The sequence below is a fragment of the Megascapheus bottae genome, chromosome 13, assembly GCF_031878675.1.
Source record: "Megascapheus bottae isolate mThoBot1 chromosome 13, mThoBot2.hap1, whole genome shotgun sequence".
Taxonomy (NCBI): domain Eukaryota; kingdom Metazoa; phylum Chordata; class Mammalia; order Rodentia; family Geomyidae; genus Megascapheus; species Megascapheus bottae.
This window is the reverse complement of record NC_143521.1, coordinates 45,340,908-45,362,080: the sequence shown is the minus strand read 5'-3', so window position 1 is coordinate 45,362,080 and position 21,173 is coordinate 45,340,908. Positions and strand designations below refer to the sequence as shown.

The 21,173-nt window shown below is 40.0% G+C and overlaps 1 pseudogene; it reads right to left on the bottom strand.

Annotated features, from left to right (window-relative positions):
• Positions 1 to 1,333: 1,333 nt before the first annotated feature.
• LOC150055904 (large ribosomal subunit protein uL24 pseudogene) lies at positions 1,334 to 4,154 on the bottom strand (annotated as a pseudogene).
• Positions 4,155 to 21,173: the final 17,019 nt, after the last annotated feature.

Here is a 21,173-nt window from a genome sequence, read left to right as displayed (position 1 = left end):
CTCTAAAGTTGAGCAAAAACGGGAAAGATGTTAAGTCCATATTATCTGGGTTAATGGTGAGGACTACAGAGTGTATGTCATCGTGCTTTACATTATGAAAAGTGACATTTAAAAGTTACTTTTCCCAGGAAACTTTCTTTGATCCTTAAATTTAGATTCAGAGTCTTCTTAAGCCTGTGATCTGAATTTTTTTTTTTGTTTCATTAATTTTATCAAGTAGGGCGGCTGGCAGTTTAAGTTTCTGTCAGAAGCAGGACTGTATAAGTAATTATGCTACATCTATGGGTATGAATATTAGAGCCATTAAAGATTATGTTGACACTGGGTGTAGTGACTCATACCTGTAATCCTAGCTACTCAGGAGGCTGAGATCTGAGGATGGCGGTTCAATGCCAGCCTGGCACTAAAGACCTGGAGACTCTCCAGTTAATCACTAGAAAACAGGAAATGGGGCTTTGGCACAAGGGGTAGTGTGGTAGCTTTGAGATGAAGAGCTCATGGACAATGTCCAGGCCCAGGGGTAGGGCGGTAGCCTTGAGCTGAAACGCTCAGGGACATTGCCCAGATCCAGAGTCCAAGCCCCATGGCCGCCCCACACACATACACAAAAGAAAGAGTATGTTGAAAAAATTTACTCAGAAACAAATGTTCGGAGTAAAATCATTGCATTAAATAAAAGAAAAAAATTATAAAAATTATGATCTCAATTAAGTAATGAGATACATGAAAGTCCTTAGAAGGACACATATGAAAATGATAAGATGTACCTGTAGGTTGTGAGGTTCTGGATGATTTTTATTTTCCTCTTTGTGCTTTACCATGTTTGGAGATTTTGTAGAATGAAAATATATTAATTCTGTCACAAGGATAAAAAATACAATTTTACACAAAGAACTAAGGACAAAAACAAGGCAAAGAAGCAATTTTATAAGTCCATGCCATAATCTAATGAAAGGGGATCTAGAGCTTGTTGTTTTGTGAATAATTTCTTGTCTTTTTATACTACCCTTCTGCTGGTCCAAATCTAGATGAAGAGCAAGGTGATGAAAAGGGTTCCATTCCATTCATTCTTGTTCCTTCACGTGTGAATAGCTACCAGCCTCATAGAGAAGACAGTCAAGGAGATGGATATAAATAACAGGATTGTAACAGGCTTCACCTGAATCCTCAACCCAAACTTAATGCCATTAATTGGTTAACTGATGGACTTGCCTATTTCCATCAGTTGACCCACCATGTTCAAATTCAGAAGGGTTGTTTAGAAATGACATGAGAGATACTGGAAAGTAATGAGTTTGCAGTCTCAAGACTTAAACGAGCAAAGTCTTCATGATTATTTACAGCAGTTGATGGAGCGACTGTAAACCTGTTTATAGACCAGCTCGTCGCTATCATGGTGGGAACTTGAAGGAATATTCAAGGACAAGTGGGTTTATTGTTAGGCGCTCTGTCTCTCTCTCTCTCTCTCTCTCTCTCTCTCTCTCTCTCTCTCTCTCTCTCTCTCTCTCTCTCTCTCTCTCTCTCTCTCTCTCTCTCTCCCCCCTTTTAATACTTGAATAAAAGAAGCCACCCAGAAAACTTTATGGGAGCTAGACTTGGGCAAATGTGAAGCTATTCAGAACCAAGGCAGCTAGCCACCCACTCTGATTCTTAGGAGCTGTTGAGGTCTCCGTATTGTCTCATTTCTTTTGTACTTCATCCTTGTATTATCTGTGGCAGCCCTGCTCCTAAACCCCAAATTCTCTTTTCCAGTAAACAACCACATACAGTGTTTCTGGGGGAAGGAGCAGAACAAAATGTGTGTGTGTGTGTGTGTGTGTGTGTGTGTGTGTGTGTGTGTGTGTGTGTGTGTGTTGTGTGAGAGGGACAAGCAGAGAGAGGGACAGACAAAGTGACAGAGATACAGAAAGTACAGAGAGGGAAGAAAGCAAATGACAAAGGAGGTAGCGATTCCATTTCTGTGGACAGGAGAAGTAAGAACTGATAATCATTATCACAACAGTTAAAAGAATAAAAAACATATTGATTGGTAAATGGGCTTAAAACTTTTCCTATAGATTGTATCTGTATTAAGGGCAAAATTTTCATATTTTCATACCTGTCTTTACCAGGATCTAGTTCCTCCCCTCTTGCTTTCTGGGTAGATTTATACAGCAGTGACACCTGGGAACCATCCTGCATAGTTGATTAGGAAAGCAATCTAAGACTGGCTCTCCAAATTGTTATGTCAAACATGCCATCTAGAATCCAAATGGCTCATCTGAATATTTCAGCTCCATTTTTCTGTTTATAGGCATCAACTTGCATTTTTATGTTAATCTGAGCTAGTTTCCTATAGTATTAAATCAGTAGACAGAGCCAGGTAACTAAAGTATTAAAGACATCTTAAAAATACAGACACTCTTACATAATAAAGAAAACAGAAAGTAAAAATTCCTCTCCTTCTGTGTTATTGTCAGGCCTCAGGTTATGATGGCTTGTTTACACTACAACCTTTGACAATATCCGGCTTCCCTTGCTGGTTGTCTTTGCTGGCAAGAGGTAGTGTTCCCTTAATCATGCATGCTACATTTTTCATTTTCTGTTCACTTCATCCCTTAATCAGCAGAGTTTGTAATTCTTCTTCCCTGAATACATCTTCATTTTCGACCCCATTACCTGCAAGGTTTGTGGAGGCTCCCCATTCTTAGCATGGTGTTCCTAGCCTCAAGGTGCTCTCCTGGTCTCCAGCAATCTGCTCCCTGCTAATTGATGCAGGTGGGAGTGGGAGGGAGCAGGAGCACACAAGGGAAGAAACAGATTCTCCTGGTAAGTTAGGGGTCCTTGGGGACCAGGGCACTTTGAGAAAGCAGCTTTAACTCTGTCAAGCATGGCAAAAGAGGCTTACAATTTTCTAGTCCTTAAGGTCCCTGTATGTGCCCTCTTTCCTTGTTTCAGTTACTTCTTGTTCGCATGAAATTTCTAAGACACTGCTGTTTTACCTGGTTATAGTGATGGGCATCTAGACGTTTCTCATAACCTGATGCCAGCTACAGCAGTTCGGAGGCTGTTCCTTTCCTGTATATATAGCCAGAGTGCAACATCTCAAGCTGATGATGCAGTCTTCACATGCATGTCTGGAAACAGGAGAAATAGTTTTCAGTCAAGAACCTTTTCCAGGGCATTCTGCCTCACTTTCATTTACTATCTGTGTAATGGCTAAGTTCACAACTTAACTTGACTGGACTAAGGCATTCCCAGATAGCTGGGGCAGCTGTTAGTAAGGTAGACAAGGAAGGGCATTCTGAGGAAGTAGTGATAACTCCTCAGAACTGCATGAATCTAAGAAGTCTGGAGCCCCTGTTCCCAGCTTGCCACTTAGAGCTGACGTGGTAGGAAGATGCTCCAGGATGGTTGACTTTTTCTTAAATATTGTTTTGATGTTTATGTGCATCTTGATGCTAAAGCTGCAATAATGACGTAGAATGAAATTTGTAATGGAATCTTTTTTAAGGGTTAATATCAAAAGGAACCAAAAGACAAGGAACGATAATTATTACATAATTATACATTCATTATCTCCCATGAAAGATTTTTAAAATTTCGTATAAAAATAGCAACTTAATCAAAGTTAGCTTTTTTTGATCTGTTGTGGGGCTTGCACTCTGGCTTGAGCACCACCCCTGAGTTCTTCAGCACAAGGCCAGTGCTCTACCACTTTGAGCCACAGTACCACTTCTTTTTTTTCCTCACTTATTTTTTCCTGCATCTTCTCAATTGTTTCTTCCTTGTATTTGCCCTTTTCCTTTCCTAGTTGGTGGGATTTGGCTTTTCATTCCAGGATCTTTGGGTGTTGATAATCACCTTGCTGGGGTGAATGCTCGTGTGGACAGTGGTCCCTTGGCCTTTTCCCCCTGTATCCGTTCAATGTACATGACATACTTCTTCCTGTAAAGCTGCACCACTTTGCTGATGATCTGCTGACCTTTCTAGTGTCCTCGTACAACCTGCACCTCATCATCCTTCTGAATGGGCATAGACTGCATGTTGTACTTTTGTCTCAGCTCTTTGGAAAGAGGGGAAGACATAGTCTTCCTGCGAATGTGAGAAGGTGCATTGAAATGCCTTTTCCAGTTCTTGCTTGGGTCAGAAGTGACAAAGGGATTGAACTTCATTTTGGCCACTTCTGCTATAATAATGGCCGAAAAGAGGAAGAGCAGTGCCACTTCTTGTAATGGGATCTTAATATAATTATTCTGTGACCTTCATAAGCTTTATTATTGATGAGGCTCAGTGTGGCCTATGAAATATAATATGAACAACAGTAATAAATAATAATAAAAGAGGATATGAAGTCATGAGTGAAAAAAATCACAAAGAGTTTCCTGGAATTCTTAGTCAAAGTATTCAATGTTTGGAAGTCTCAGAATTCCCATCTGTAAGTTGGTAGGCTAGCCTGGAAGGGGTAATAGATACTGGAAATGAAGCATCCTGATTCATCTCTATCATACTTCGGTGAATCCCAACCTTGGATTTATCCATGAAAGACAAATCCTAAGTAGTTCATGGTTATTAGAATAACAAGAACTGAAACTTATTTATATCCAAGTTCATTTACATTTCCTTATAGATCTCACTTTGAATTTACAGAATCACTCCCTTTATTATGATCATTTTGTAGGTGTAGGAAGAAGGGCACAGCAAGAGTAGGACAAGGATATAGAGTTAACACTGAACATTCACTATGTATAAGAAATGTGCAATTAATGCCTTTAAGCTGTCATCTTATTTCATCCTATTAACAGCATTCTGACTCTCTTAAAGATTCCATGTTTTACAAAGGGAATCTTGAGTCTCAATGATAGTATAAGATTAACTCAAAGGATGCAGAACAAAGGACAAAGCTGGTTTGATCCCAGTGATGCTCTGCTGTAAAAGTCCTTTCCTTTCCCATGGATAGTCTATAATGGCTATAATGGAGTTTGAGTCTAGTGGTTAGTAAACGTTCCGAGAATAATGAAAGTAATTCCTATATCACAGGGTAGTTATGTCAGGTTCTCCTATGCTGCCATCAGCCACTACACATTGTCAGCATTGAACACTATGAACTCTTCTCTCGGCTCTAATAGGAAGATGACACATTCCTAATTGTAAGAGTGGGCTTTATCTCTACAACCAGTATGTGAGTCATGGGAGTGCCAAGCTTAATTGTACCTACCAGTATTACTGGTGAGATAGCAGATTTTACCTCTTAGATATTTAAAAAATATTTATTTATTTTTATGTTATTTAAATCTTAGTTATTTTATTTTTCCAGTCCTGGGGCTTGAAGTTAGGGTTTAGGCACTGTCCTTGGGCTTTCTCAAGGCTAGCACTTTAGTGCTTGAGCCATAGCATCACTTCCAGTTTCTTCTCTATATGTGGTACCAAGGACTTGAACCCAAGGCTTCATGCATACTAGGCAAGCACTCTACCACTAGGCTATGTTCCTGGCCCAATTTTAGGTATTTTTGTTGTAAAAATTGTATGGCACGCTAGATCTAAAATGTACATGGAAATATAAATAACTGCTTTCCAACTCTATTGTATCAGTGGGAAATATATTTCCTTTTCTTTTGTGTCTCTAGACTTGAATTCAGCATTTTACATGGAGTTAAATGCAATGAATGTATTACTTTCTCATTCATTCACTGTTTATCAGTATGTACTATTGTACTAATGCAATGAATGTATCAGTATACATTGGTGAATAAACAAATGAATGAGAGAAGTAATGTATTTACAGCTTGGTTATATATGAATTATCATACAGTCTCCTCTGTCATGATGTGAAGCCATTCAGAAGTCACCATTTCAGGGTCAGAGTGTCCTCCCTTATCTAATGGGCAGTTGCATGAATTGATCTTTAGACCCCTTTCTAGCTGTAAACTTTTTAAAACAATTACTTAATTTTGGACCAGTAAAATCTGAAATAATTTTTTCATCCTTGTCATTGCTTAGAGACCCTATCTGATAATATTAATAACTATTTTCATGTTGTCCATATGCAGTTCTCTGCAGTTAAGCTAGATTTAACTGTGTGCGTTTGTGTGTGTGTGTGTGTGTGTGTTGGGGGGGATGTACGTGTGTGTACCAGTACTAGGACTTTAACTCAGGGCCTTGCCTTCTCACTTGGCTTTGGATTCAAGGCTGGTGCTCTACCACTTGAGCTATACCTCCAATTAATATGGCTTTTTTTTGCTGGTTAATGGGAGATAAGAATCTTTTGGATTTGTCTGCCCAGGCTGAAAGAAGAGACCTGAGCTAGGATTACAGGTGTGAGCTACCAGTACCTGGCACAGGCTAGATTTAATGTTTTAGACTTCAAGAGATACCTTTCTTCTCCTTTCATTGTTCTATGCTACTATTCCTAAGGTCAGTTTTGTCCCTTTGGGGATATTTGTCAATGTCTGTAAACATTTCTAGCCTTGCTGACAACTAGCGGTAGAGGTCAGGAATAGTGCTAGAGATCCTAAAGCATACAGAATACCCTGAATCCCTTGCTCCACACAACAAGTAGTTACCTGACCCCAGTGACAACAGTTTTGAATAGGAGAAACACTGTTTTAGGTGGAAATATATTTTCAGGAGATGAGAATCTCCTACAGCTGAGCTGGAGGGCCCCGATTCCTATCATCTCTTCCAGCAGCAGACGGTTCCAATGGGAACGCCTGGCCTCAGTGATTAAATATACACGTAAAATTCCCTGGTGTTTCAAAAGATTCAAAGGCATGATGAACAAAACTGTTATGGTGCACCAGGCTGCCTTATAGAGCAAACACATTACTTACCTGTAATGAAGGATCAGTGAATAGATGGGGCTACTGTCTCTGCAGGGGGATATTTTAGCTGGGGGCATGTGGATTTTAGCCACATGAATATTATCAACACTAATGAGAATCATTATGCTGCCCTGCACTGGAAATTTACTCCTGAATAGATGGCTATATTCTACAGACAGAAGGCCATTGAAAATCTGTTCTCTTGGCAGGATGTATGCAGAAGGCCTGAGTGAGAAATGGTGTTGGTTGCCAGTTCATGAATGGCTTTGGAATGGTGGGTGGGTGTGTAGGGACAGAATAAGACACAGAGGGCAGTATTATCCACTGGCAAACATGGACTAAGGGTGACATTGGGATAGGTCAATAATTATTGGTGCACTTTTCCTTCCATTTTTTTTCCTATTCATTTCATGGAGCTAACTGTGTAGCTCCTGTTACTCAGCAGAAGCCACAGCTCCAACAACATTCTGACAGCGGGAATAAGTCCCTAAGGTGTTACCTTCTGCGGACTATTTTGTGATATAAAGGCAAACAACCGGTGGATAATCTAGTGGCATAAATTTGAGGGGGAAATGAGGATTTGATGCACAGATAGCTGCGTAGGGCTACAAATGTGACTACAAGGGTGCAATCTGCCACAGTGTAGATGCTTTAGATCCGAATTGACAGTCGTCATTTTTGTCCCCCTCACATCTTGTGGTTTGTGGAAGCTCTACAGTAAAGCTGAAAGGAAATTGGAGTAGTCTTCTGGAGTCTGGGCCATGGGGATCGAAGAGTCAGGCCCTGGGAATTACCCTGCACCAGAGCCTTGATGCCTGAAGCTCTTTTCTAGAATCATTTGGTTGCATGAAGCAAAGCTTCTCAAGGTTTTTATCATTGCAGCATATATCAACAGTGATAGTGTGTGTGTGTGTGTGTGTGTGTGTGTGTGTGAGTGTGCATGTGTGCATGTGTGCATGTATGTACACGCCAATCCTGCAGGTGAACTCAGGTCCTGGGTACTGTCTCTGAGCTTTTATGTACAAGGCTAGTACTCTACAACATGAGCCAAAGCTCCACTTCTTTCCTTTTAGTGATTGGTTGGAGATCAGTATCTTACAAGTTTTTCCTGCCCTGCCTGGCTTCAAATCTCAATCCTTAGATCTCAGCCTTCAGAGTAGATAGGATTATGGGCATGAGCCACCAGCATCTAGCTCAACAGACTATTGCATTTTTAATTTTTTTTGCCAGTCCTGGTCCTTGAACTCAGGGCCTGAGCACTGTCCTTGGGCTTTCTCAAGGCTAGAGCTCTATCACTTGAGCAACAGCACCACTTCCGGCTTTTTTTCTATGTATGTGGTACCGAGGAATTGAACCTGGGTCTTCATACATGCTAGGCCAGCATTCTACCACTAGGCCAAACTCGCAGTCCTTTTTAATTTTTTTTTTTTTTAAGAATCCAGCATGACCTTAGAATGCTAAGTAGCAGTAGATTAGAAGGATCAGGTACCCTGGCAAATAAAATTACTGTCCTTGATGAACTGTGAAAGAACCTGACAGTTCTAAAACCTGATACTAAATTGGTAGAGCATGTCAGTTGTGTGGTATAATGGCACCATACTACAATGGAGGATTGAATTTATTCTTTAATTCATTAATGAAATAATAGTAAAGTACATACTCTTGTGATCAGCACGACTTCCTCAAAAACAAGGGACGAGTTAAATGGGCTAAATCCCTACCTTCAAAGAGTTTGTGCTCCAGTGGAGAGGAAAGCAAATAAACACCAAATAAATAAGTAATATATGTGATCAGCAGAATGGAGTAGCTTTCGTGTGTGTGTGTGTGTGTGCATGTATGTGCATGTCTGGGTGTGTTCAGGGGCATGTATGTGATAGCTAACAAATGGGGTGGCTGGGGAAGCCCCATCTAAGAAAGCCATCCTTCAGATGAGTGGAAAGGAGAAGTTCCCTTGTGAAAAGTGGCAGAAGAGAGCTCCAGAAACAGAGCCTCTCCTGGGAAAATAAGGTGTAAGGATGGATTGCCAGGCTCTAAAATAGCACAAAGATCAGTAGTTGCTTGTCTTTGAAATGTTTTTAATCTACCTTGCCAGCTTTTAGCAAAATCAGATTGTTGATTCAACTCTATGAGTCTTATTATGACCTACCACTAGATATTTTATGTACTTGGAGAAGTGAAATGATGATAGGTATGCCATGGTTTGGGAAGTTGAAAGTAAGGAATTAATTTGGGGGAATAACCAGCACTAAGTTAGCTGGAAACTTTTGTAAACTTACCTTTAGCTAGAATGGATCTTTATAGATAGCCATTTGAGCACTTATTTTGAGCTGGATCAAAGACTTTATTTCATGTATTCTTCATAACAGCCCTTCACGGTAGGTATTATTGTTATGTATTCCCATTGTATAGAAAGGGAAACTGCATTACATAGAAGGAAGCAATTGGGCAGAAGTAATAACTGGAAAATAATGGAAAGTAAGTCAGAAGCCAGACCAAACTCCTAAGCCCACATCCCGAGACAATTACTGTCTTCTAGTCCACTTAGAGGCTTTGAAGGGGAAGGAAGTGATCTGGTCTTTCTTCCTCACCTGAAGTTGAAAGAACTGGCTAAGGCTATTATGGGTGCTTCTTAATTCGGGCAAAGTTTGTCCCTATTTTAAGGAAACTCTGCACTGCTTTTTCTATATAAGCAAAATAATTGGTGTCTGTTTTTACTCTTAGGCAGGCTTTTAGAATCAGCAAGGAAGTCCCAGTCACCAGTGCCTTGCTTGTGGCCCTGATTCTCTCCCCTCTACCAAGGAGATTTGCTGATACATCCCAGCAAGGTGGGATAGAGAGACCATGAACTTCAAAGCGTTACATTCTTTCAGTTGCTTTTGAGTGTGGCCTACGAGGCCCTTTGCACAAATAATGAATGTTCCTTATTGCAGACATGACAACTTCATCTTCCCAAAACACCTTTACTCTTGGTTCTTTTACTCTATCTTGGCGACAGTAAATCACAGTCTGGTGACACTCAGCCCCCAATTCAGAAAAGCTGTCAATTTCCCTGAGAAAAGAAACTTGTCTCATCTTCTTCACCCTCACTTTCTGTGGGGAGATGGGAGCAGAAGGTCAGATAAAGTTCCCTGGAACCTCTTGGGCTTGATTTCTATGGGAAGGACTGGAGGCTGATATATTTAGAGAAATAGGCCAAGGGAGAAACGTCAATCCACAAACCCACAGAGGGGTTCAGCCTCCTTACACACCTCAACAGGGGGAGAATTGTTCAATGTATTTGTTTCTCCCAGTTCTTCAAGGTAAGAGGTCCTAGATCAAGTGACAGCAGACATTGTACCTGTGCTGTCTGCTTTCTGGTTTGTTGATGGCACTTACTCATTGTGTCTTCAATGGTGAAGGAGTTATGGTGGCTCTCTGGTTTCTCCTTAATAAATAAGGGCACGAGTCACTGTTCCCTCCCAGTTATATCTTAAAGGCTCTATCTCCTAATGTCATGTTACAGACTAGGATTCAATGTAGGAATTTTGGGGAGCACTATAAAAATTTAGGCTACATCAGTAGTATTAAGTGACATATAGCACTTTTGTTTCTTTTTCTGGGGCTGTTTTTTGGGGGTGGAGGGAGCTGTGCTTTCAATCCTCCATAAACAGTAAATGTTTGAAAGACTGAAAAGGAGTTCATGTAAAACTTAAAAGAAGTCAATCAAAACATCTTCAAGTTCTGGAGACTTGGGTAGAAATTGGGGAAGTCCACCTCTGTGCTTCTTCAGGCAAAGGCTGGATTTGCATCCCCAGCACTTTGCAGATGACAGGGCTTTAAATGTGAATCTGGTGAATGCTGCTGACTGGACAAAGATACTTTGGAACGTGATTTGTGTGTCTGGTGCTATTCAGCTTATTTTCCTCCTAATGACTTAAGTCACTCCTTGAAAATAAATGAGTCACTTAGAGACATGCAGAGACTGGCAAGCCCTTGGGGGCACTGTTTTAGGGACTAGAGAAAAATAGACTTAAGTGCTCTGGCATTCAGCTCAGTCTAATTCATCTGCTCTGCATTTCTCTTTGGCTATTGAAGGTGTCTGTGAAGCAGGATAACTTACTATTACCAGAGCAGAACTGAGTTCAAAACTCTTCTTCATCACTCATTAGCTGTGTGACCTCTGGCAAGTTATTTAACCTTTCTGAACTTTTGTTCTCTTATCTTAGGATTAGTCTGGGATTTTGTGAAGCACTGTCTACAAACCAGACAGTACAGTGCTTAGTTCATAATTTATACTCAATCAGTAGATAACATAGAGACTATTGAGAATCAATTTATGTTCTGTTCTGCCAAATCTATTGTATTCATTTTTCCTTCCTTACCGCAGATATGGAACAAAAGTATAACAGTGCCCTTTTAGGGCAGGAATAATGTTTGATTTTCTTGCCTGGGGATAGTGGAGTAGTTCTCTACAGAGAGAACATTTAAGATAGATGATGTGATGAAAACTCAAGGATGGATCTTTAAGACTGATTGGAAAAACAATTCTGGAATGTGAAACAAGGGCTGTCATAGACTCCAGGCATATTTCACAGTGTTAGAGAGCTCAGATAAAGGGATGGTCTCCATGGGGAAAGTGGGGGAAAAGAAGCATCCATGAATGCAGAAGGCACAAAGTCCTTCTCTTTCTTTCCCAAGAAGTCAGCACATACGACCGGACAAGCCAGTGGCATAGGTCAAGAGCTAGCTTTCCTTATTACTGTGTGTCCCTATGGAGGAGTGACCTTGTTAAGGGAGAGGTATGGGAGAGATGCAAGTAGCTCCAGGCTCGTAGAAGTTGTTTCCCTTGAGGCTCCTAAGCCATAACAACCCATCCTGTGTGTGGGAGGAGAGGCAGGAGGCTCTAGTCCATGCAAGCTGAGTTAGGAGGGGATCCTTTTGGTGAGAAAAGAAGGAATAGGCCCCTGTGCAGGTACCTTGTAGTTCAGACCCTTCGGAAAACCCCAAGGTCAGTTCAATGCAATGTGACTTCTATTAATCACATAGAATTAATTACCTGCAGCCACCATAACCCAGCCTACTTTCACATCAGCAGTGGCATTGTGGCTTTGTTGCTTTACGGATGATATTTTATTGTTTTCTTTCAAGTGGGCTCCCTTGGTCTTTTCTTTTAGTTTTCTGAAGCATTTATTTATTTATTTATTTTAGTTAGTCATGGGGCTTGAACTTAGGGCCTGGGCATTATCCCTAAGTTTTTGTTCTCACAGTGAACCCTCTATCACTTTGTGTGTAGTGCCACTTCTGGCTTTCTAGTAGTTAATTGGAGATAGGAAGACTCACGTAGGGACAATACTGCCCAGGCTGTCTTCAAATCCCTATCCTAAGTTCTCAGCCTCCAGAGCAGTTAGGATGACAAGTGTGAGCCATTGGCATATGGCTAGTATTCATTTCTTAAAAAAATTCTGGGCTATATTTTAGGAATCAACTTTATGTTAGTCACTTGTCATAAACTCTCCCAGGAACCATCCAAGATTATCTTTATAAATTACATTTTGTAGATGAAGGAATGAGCAATGTAGTACTGAAGAGATGAGGCAGTTGTCAGAGGCACCTGCCTGGCCAAATTGTAAATGGGACCCAGGAATTTCTACATCCAGATGTTGCACATTATCTTTTAGATGTTTCCTTAGAGGTAATAAAGGGAGAGGAAGTGACGTCTTTGTTATCTTTTCCTTTGGCTAAGCAATATAAAAGAATACGATAGTCTTCTCCTGTTTTCACAGGACTCAGAGAAGGAGAACTTTGACTACTGAACAGTACATGCCATAACTGCTAGGGAGTGGGCATGCCCAGAAGAAGCGATTATATCCACTCTGCCCATATGCCACACAGCCTGGCCAGAGCACTGCTCAGAATGTAATGGATATTAGCCCAAATTATTCATACATATCTCCAGGCCAGCTAGTAATTCACTAACCATCCATGTGATTCAGTTGGTCACCAAATTAGTCTGAACAGGCTATCTGTGACAAGGGCTTCCTCTCTCACTAATGAGAAACATTGGAAAAAATTGGATACCTAGAAAGCATGCCAAAAAAAGTGAGCATCATTACTGAACTTAGCAAAAGTGTGGTCATAAAGAATGTCCAACCCAATCCTTTTCCAGCTTTCCCTGTGAAACTTGGAAATATCTCCTTAGGCAGATATTTATCATGTCTTACAATATCAGACATCCTACTAGAAATCTTCAGACTGCTGCTGAGCCTCAACCTATTATTTAAAAAGCCTGTCACTGAAATGAGAGCCTTTTGCTGAGGATGATATGGGAGGGAAAAGCTAAGTATCCTATAGCCATATTTTGGGCTTAGAAAGGAAAGTTGGCATGACTTTACTCTGTGCTAAGCAATTATTGTGATATATTGGGGAGAATGAGAAAAGGAGAGTGAAGGAAGGAAGAGGAATGGACAATGGGAGGGGAGAGATAAGAGAAAGTAGGGGGAGGAATGAGAGAAAGAGAGAGAAGAGAATGCATTTTTATCATTTCCAAGACACCTCAACATGCAAAAGCTGAGATAAGAAACTCTTGGTCAGTAACTTATTGATTGTACAAGCTGTTCACTAATGAAGCAAGTGAGAATGCTAGGACCCAAAACTTTCTATCCCCAAATGTGCTTACATGATGAAAATAGAACATGTGCTTGTAAGAACAGCCATGTGTGAGAACACGGATAAAACTGTTGGAGCCTCTGACTTATTTCTTGTGCTCAAAGTCATCTATTATTCATGCTGATAATTAATTGCAGGGCCTAGTCACATCACAACTCTAGAAGAGGCAGAGTTCAAAAGAATCTTGGAAATTCATTGCCACAAATGAGTATTTTTTTAAGGAGAGGAGTCTGTTAAGTAAGTTTTTCCTGACTTGAGTTCTACCTGGAGTGATACAAGCAAGAGATTCCCTCAGAAAAATGGAAGTTTGTCAAGATCATTGTGCTAGAAATTATGAGAGGGACAGGTCATAATCATTTGGGAGCATGGGTTGAAGAAATGAATTGACATTATTTTACTTGTAATTACCACAGCAGATTCTTCTAGAATCTTAAAAGTAAACCTATGATATTCTCAAAAGGACAAACATACTAGTGAGGGCATTGTGCCTCATGGAAGGTGAGCGTCTATATGTAATTCTCAGAGCAGAGAAAGTGACCCTTTTAATCCATTCTCATTACAGTGGCTCCCCCAGATTCCCTAGTGTGGTTGGTTGGCAGTAATGAGGTCTCTGAGCAATTGAAAGTGTAACTCAAGTGAATTTTCACTTAGGGCCATAAATTATAAGTTCACTTTCACTCCCAATTAATTTCTAATGTTTCAAGACACATGATTATATACATATTATACTGCCAGTCACCTATCCAGGCATTCTGAAACTACTTTAGCTCACATAGGAAGGTTCTCTTGGTGTGAGAGGTGTGACTATCAGGCCATAGAGAAAATATTTTTTTCCTTCCTAACTCCCAGTCTCACCCTGGTACTTCCTGGAATGTCAGCTAAGTTTTGATACTTTGCACTTCTCATGCTTGGTCCTCATCTCAATCATTGCTCCTCTCACTCCATGAGCAGCAGAGGGCTTGTCAGTACCTTAGGCCTTCTGGTTTCAAGAGGAAAACACAATTCAGTCTATTCTAAGGAAATGGGAGACCTTGGTTTATCAGGCCATAAAATGGAAATGTTCAAGTGTAGAGAGAGGCCTGGTTTCAAATTCACCTGTACTAAGGTTTTCCCTGGACAAGATCAGAGTGTTGTTTCCAGCTCTGATGTTCACCTTCTTGCCCGTTGGCCTCATTTGCACTGTTACTATGTCATTCATTCATTACAGCACTGAGATGGTATGTCATCCATCCACTGGGGCTGTGAGGAGTGTCTGTGTTCTGCCAGCTGAACAATGCTCAGGGAAGTTGTTGAAAGTGGAAGTCAATAGTTAATAACTTCTATCACAAGTACAACTGAGATGGGTAGAAGATTAATACAGGAAGGTTTTGAGGTTGTTTTGCTTTACAAGTTCATCTGTAAGTACTTTTGAAGTTCAGCACTTCTACTGGCTACTGAGTGAAATTAAGTCTTGAAGAACTAGAGGAAGAAAAGACAACACGAGTAAATAATACCAGTGTGCATTGCATCTGTGAAGGAAGAGGGCAAAATAAAAGTCACTGAAAGCTGTTGAGTGGTAGGAGAAACTGGAGATGAGGAAAGCTGGAATAAACAAGTGAAGGCATCAACCTGATTAAACTCCTGTGTACACATGGCTGAAATACCATGCTGAAAACTCTTTGAACGATTTATATGCTTAAAAAGATGAATGACAGGAATGTGGCATAGCTATCGCTCAGGGGATGGGTACTAGAGCAGGCACCAGTGATGAAGAGGTAAAAGAAGGCAAATATGGTCAAAATATTTTATGTACATGCATGAAATGAAGCTTCTTGTAACTGGTTTCGGAAGAGGTGGGTGATGGAGTATTTACTGTGTTTGAGGTACTGTGTGTGTGTGTGTGTGTGTGTGTGTGTGTGTGTTTATAGGTGTATACCCATAAATTAGAGGTTCAGATTAGTTTCTTGAAGTGAATTTAAATGAGAAGACTATTGGATGAGTATAGAAATAGAACTAAGAAAATTAGTATCAAAATGTAAATGTGTAATGGTAGAAGGTTAAGGTAAGTTTGGGGAAAAGAGACCTGCGGGGATTAGAAGGCTCAGAATGAGCTAGCTTTTCTTTCTCAACCAACAAGTGGTTCTCTTGCTCTATTTTTTTCCTGAAACATGTCATCTTCATTCTTTTTCTCTGATTTACCCATTGTATAGATAGTTAGTGCTTTTTATTATATTAATCCATTTTGATTTTTTCCTTACTTATCCCGAAGGATTTTTATCTCTGTATCTTTAATTGTGATTTTCTACTGTAATTCTCAGAATTGAGGTTATATATTGCTGCTATTCTGTTTCTGTGACCGTAAAGACATTTTGGTCAACTAATTTCCGCTGAGTGTTCGTTACTGATGCACTTTTTTTTGTTAAAGAAAGAAAAATATGAACATCTTTGTATTTTGACTCTCCCCCATCCTACCCCACTTCTGGCCACCTGTTGGAAGAGAAATTAACTTCCTACAATCTGCTTTCTGCAGATTCATTTCAAAGGTTAAGATGTTGCAGTGAGCTTGGAATCCTGATTTCCAGCAGAGACCTTGCTACTTGATAGATAATGTAACAACTTGGAGCCAAGGTTATAAAATTTCCTTTGAGTTTCAGCATGCTATCATTCTCTTGTCCTCAATGGGATGAGTTTCAGGACTTTTTAGAAGTTGAACCTGTAAAGTTTAAGCAATAGAATTCTAGTGTGTGTGTGTGTGTGTGTGTGTGTGTGTGTGTGTGTGTGTGTGTGTGTATGTGTTTAATAAAATGTGAAGGATCTATGATTGGATGCGTGGGCCCTAGATTTTTCTCTCATGGTTGGCATTCTACCATCTGAACCATATTGCCAGTTCTGATTTCTTGCTAGTTAGTTGGAGATAATTGTCTTGTGGATTTATCTACCTGGGCTGGCTTGAAACTGAGACCTTTAGATCTCAACCTCCGAGTAGTTAGGATTACAGATGTGAATACCTGGCACCCTTCTGGTTAGTCGTTGTTAGTAATCAGGCTACAAAAATATATATTTTTTGTGGGGGGGGGTGAGGTCGATCATGGGGCTTGAACTCTGGCCCTGGGTATTCTCCTTGAGTTCTTCAGCCCAAGGCTAGTACTCTACCACTTGAGCCACAGTGCCACTTCCAGTTTTCTAGTGGGTAATTGAAGATATGAGTCTTATGGACTTTGTGCCCAGGCCAAGGCTAACTTTGAGCCATGATCCTCACATCTCAGTGTCCTGAGTATCTGGGATTACAGGTGTGAGCCACCGGCACCTGGCTCAGACTACAAATACTTTTGCACTAATAAATAGAATGATGGCAGTGACTTTTGTTGAAAAATCACCAATTGTTCTCAGTGAACTCAGATACTGTTGTTAAACCAAAAGCAAGCTAAAATATATGCTCATGTGAGATAAATCCTTAGTCCAAATTAGTATACTTAAAAATTGACTAACAAGAAAGTAATACAGTCACTGGGAAACAGGAACGGAAAGACTAATGGAGTGGATAAATGTGGGTGAAATGATTTGCATATGTAAAATCATAACAATGAAATCTGTTGAAATTGTTTTAGAAGAGAAGAGGGTGGCAAGAGAGAGTGAAAGAGTGGGTGAATTTGATTGGGATACATTGTTACAAGGAGCCTCCCCTCCTTTATACAACTAATTATGCTAATAAAAAATCATTAAAAAATGAGACCTGCAAGAAACCTACTCATACACACATAAACACACACCTTAATGCCTCTACACAGGAAGACTTACTGACTTTTGTATTTCTTTTCTGTTAAGGGATTTAAAGGATATGGACTTTACATTAAAAAATTAATGCTATTTACAGGAACACATTGAAGCCCTACCAGGAATAGATCTTCCCACAAAGCCATTAGAATAGCACTCTTTGTAATGATGTCAGGAGAATATTAGGTTAATTCTAGAATGGCCGCAGCATCCTCTGCCTAGAAGGAGACATGCCATCACAGAAAATTGCTGCCTCTGATTACAAAATGGGAGTAGAATATTAAAACTGTCAAGTGACAGGGAAGCTATGCATCAAGGGTGATATTACATGTGAACCCTGGCAGCAAGTCGAAAAGGTATATTTGTTCAAAAAAATGCACCCCATTTCCTTCCTGTGCTCATAACAGAGAAGTAGGAGGAATCAGCGGCAAATCTAGGAGCCTGTCGAGCAATCTGTGTTTAGTGTGGGTCCTCCACCAGCTTCACTGTGGCAGCCAGGAGACAGGAGACAAGTTGCTTCTGTTTCTTGACCAACAATGTCCCCACTGAGGCTGCCGGCTAAGCTGCGGTTTCTAGAGCGCAGTGATGTCCTTACAGGAAAGGTATCAGTGTCTATGGTCCAGCACAAGGAATTCCTGCATCTTGAGTGGCCCCAAGACCCAGGATGCTTTGCAAAAGCCAGCTGCAGCTTGCTTTTAGGTAAATACTTTGATACTGTTGTTGCTTACAAGCTTTCAGTTAGAAATGAGCACAGTGCTTAATGATATTCAAGTCATATCTCATTAGCTTATTAAGGGGTGGGGGATTTACATTCCATAGAGACCTATTAAGGGAACTAATTTTATTAAAACCCTAATTATTATTTTAAGGCATATAAATTAATATTCTTATTGTGAAAGGTTCCCTCTCCCTGCTTAGGATGCTGCATTGACAATTAAAGCATAATAAAGATGATTAATAATGAATAAACATAAAATTAAAATATAATAAAATATGCAATTAAAAAACACTAAAAAATCCTAGCTGAGCACAGAATCATTAGAAAAAGGCGAATCGTGATGGGAAGAGGAAAGCTTCTGGAAGCTGATTTTGCTTAGCATTATTTAACGATGGAGAGGTTTTAAAAGTGTCTAATTCATTTCATTTCACCAGGGAGAATGGTGTAGATCTTCTTAGAATTTCAGTACCTTAAGCAAGTAAATAACAGTACCCCATATTAAACCCTGTTGTGTAATATAACCCCTCATTTACTCCTGTGTCATAACAGACTCACCTCATGCCTAATAGCAAATGCTCTGTTGTCAAGTGTGAAACATAACCACAGTTAATGTTATTCTGTTAAAATAGCCAGGTGCTGTGTGGCTCACTTCTGTAATCCTCACTACTCAGGATGTTGAGATCTGAGGATTGTGCTTCAAAGCTCACACCTTGAGGGGAAAAAGCTAAGAGACAGAGCTCATGTCCTGAGTTCAAGCCCTAGTACTTGTGGTGGTGGGAAAGCAGACGGCAGACGTAGGTGAAGAAGAGAGATCAAAGAAGTCAGTTTGTTTTTGTGGTCTGATGCCATTTCATGACTATGTACCAGTGATTGAACTCTGCTTTTCATAGATTGTAGCACATGATTTTTTTTTTGTCAGTCGTGGGACTGGAACTTGGACCTGGGCATTGTCTCTGAGCTCTTCAGCTCAAGGCTACCACCCTTGAGCCACAGCACCACTTCCAGTTTTCTGGTGGTTAACTGGAAATCAGAGTCTCATGGTCTTTAGAGCCCAGGCTGGCTTTGAACCTCAATCCTCAGATCTCAGCCTCCTGAGTAGCTAGGATTGCAGGCTTGAGCCATTGTGTATAGCTTAGCACATGAATTCTTAAGTTACCTCCTTAGAGGTGGACATGGATATATTGTTGATGTCTAGATGTTGAAGATGAGGCTTAGGATCAATAACTTGCCTAGGTCATTGAATGGTTGAACTGAGACTCTCTTCTAGAGATTTAGCTCTAATGGCCCAGCAAATAATTAGGCAGTTGAATATCTGACGAGGGAAAGTTTCTTTACCCAGTTAATCTCCCTTTTTCATTGTTACGGTCTCCTGCCCCATAGATGATCTTACTTGTGTTCTTTCTTTGTGGAATCTGCTAACCCTATCTGGAAAGTTCTGCTTAGTTTTTAGTGCCTGGATTTAAAGTATCACCTTCTCTCTCATGTGGTTCCTCTGTGTGCCTTGGAGACTGGATTGTTTTGTGGTGATGTGTCTACAGACCCCACTTCTTCTCATTGTCTTCTCCCCTTTGCTTAGTAAAATTCTGAAGTGCATGTATACTTTATAATGCACACATGTAATTTGTTTTTTTTCCTTCTTAGTATTATCCCCATGTTTCCTGATTGATGAATCTCTGAATTAGAAACTGTGTCTGTGTTCACTTTTGAATCTTGCTAGGTATGTTGAAATCTTAGAAATGAAGGCATAGGTAGAAAAAAACATATGTGTGTGTGTGTGTGTGTGTGTGTGTGTGTGTGTGTGTGTGTGTATTAGGCATGTAAAAACGTATTGAGGAAATGATGTACCAAAAATGCATAGTAATGAGAAATTTATTCCACAAATAGCTTTATAGATTATTAGGCATTTGCTTAGAAATTCTTCTGCTCCTTGGGATTTTTAATTTTGGTAAAATAAAGCAATCATCTTCAATAGCTAATGATGTTCTACTGGTACTTGTCACTTCCAGACTACTTAAATTCGCACAATAGGCATTTGAATCTTGGTTTCCTTATCTATAAAAATGGCATAATGGTGTCTATTGGTTTATCAGAGATAAGAATTTATAAACTGTCAAGTACTCTTGTCATGGAAGATATTTTTCTCAGGATACAATAATGTTCATACTTCACAGAGTTGGCCAAAGTTGCTAATTTCCCATAGAGAAACTTCTGAAAGTGCTCACTTTTCACTACACAGCCATGTGTATCTGTAGAAATGGCATATGGCTCCTGGAAGGGAGTAAGGCAATGACCCTTTGACATGTTAAAGGGTTGTCAAATCTGATTCTGGGCCATGGGGTAAGAAAGGAAAGATTCTCAGACTTTTTGGAAAGTTCCTCTGCTGGTGAGGGAGAGGTCCAGCCTAGCTGCTATGAGAATTCTGTTTGCTCAGGTTCTGGGAGAATACAATAGTCAGGGATTACAAGCCTCATTAATAGTAATAAAGAACATTCATTCTTCAAAAATAGATGAACAATACATGCATAAATAAAATAGGGAGAAAGTCATAGGGAGTGATCATTTCTCTCTTCCCATGGGCATTGTCTACCACTGTCCTATCACAAGAAGGTCAACAGAGGGAAACTGGAGAGATGATAACAAAGTTTTGGGTCTATAAATTAACAAACATATAAGCCTACACACCCTGGAGTGCCAGTTATATCAGCCAGGTATGTAAAAAGCTATTGAGGAAAATATGCAACTAAAAGTGCAATAGTGATAGAGAATTCATTCCACAAATAGCTTTATATATTGTCTTATTATTTAAGCCATCTTGAGTTAATCTTTGTAATCTTTAGCTATTCATCTTTCCTCACCCACATCACAATGATCTTCCCCAATAAATCATCTCCTTTTTGTATACTTTTGCTATTCTTCTGCAGTACCAATATTCTCACCCAGATAGGGGTGCCAAACACATTCTTATGTGTTGACGATACGTGAATTTCTTCATTTACTTATTAATTTATAGATATATATACATAGGACAACTATAAGAGTAGCCATTGGGGCATACTCTGGGCATATGAGAGTAAACAGAAGGTTCATTTTGAGGGTTTTTTTTTCCTGACCAAGATGAGGATATGTTTTGGGAGGAAGGGAGACTATCTTTTGTTTTGGCTTGGTATTGCATCAATAAAAAGAACAGGAGTTTTCTCATTACTGTTAGAGAGAATGGCTTAGATGAGCAGTCACTCTTTTCTAGCTGAAGGCTGAAC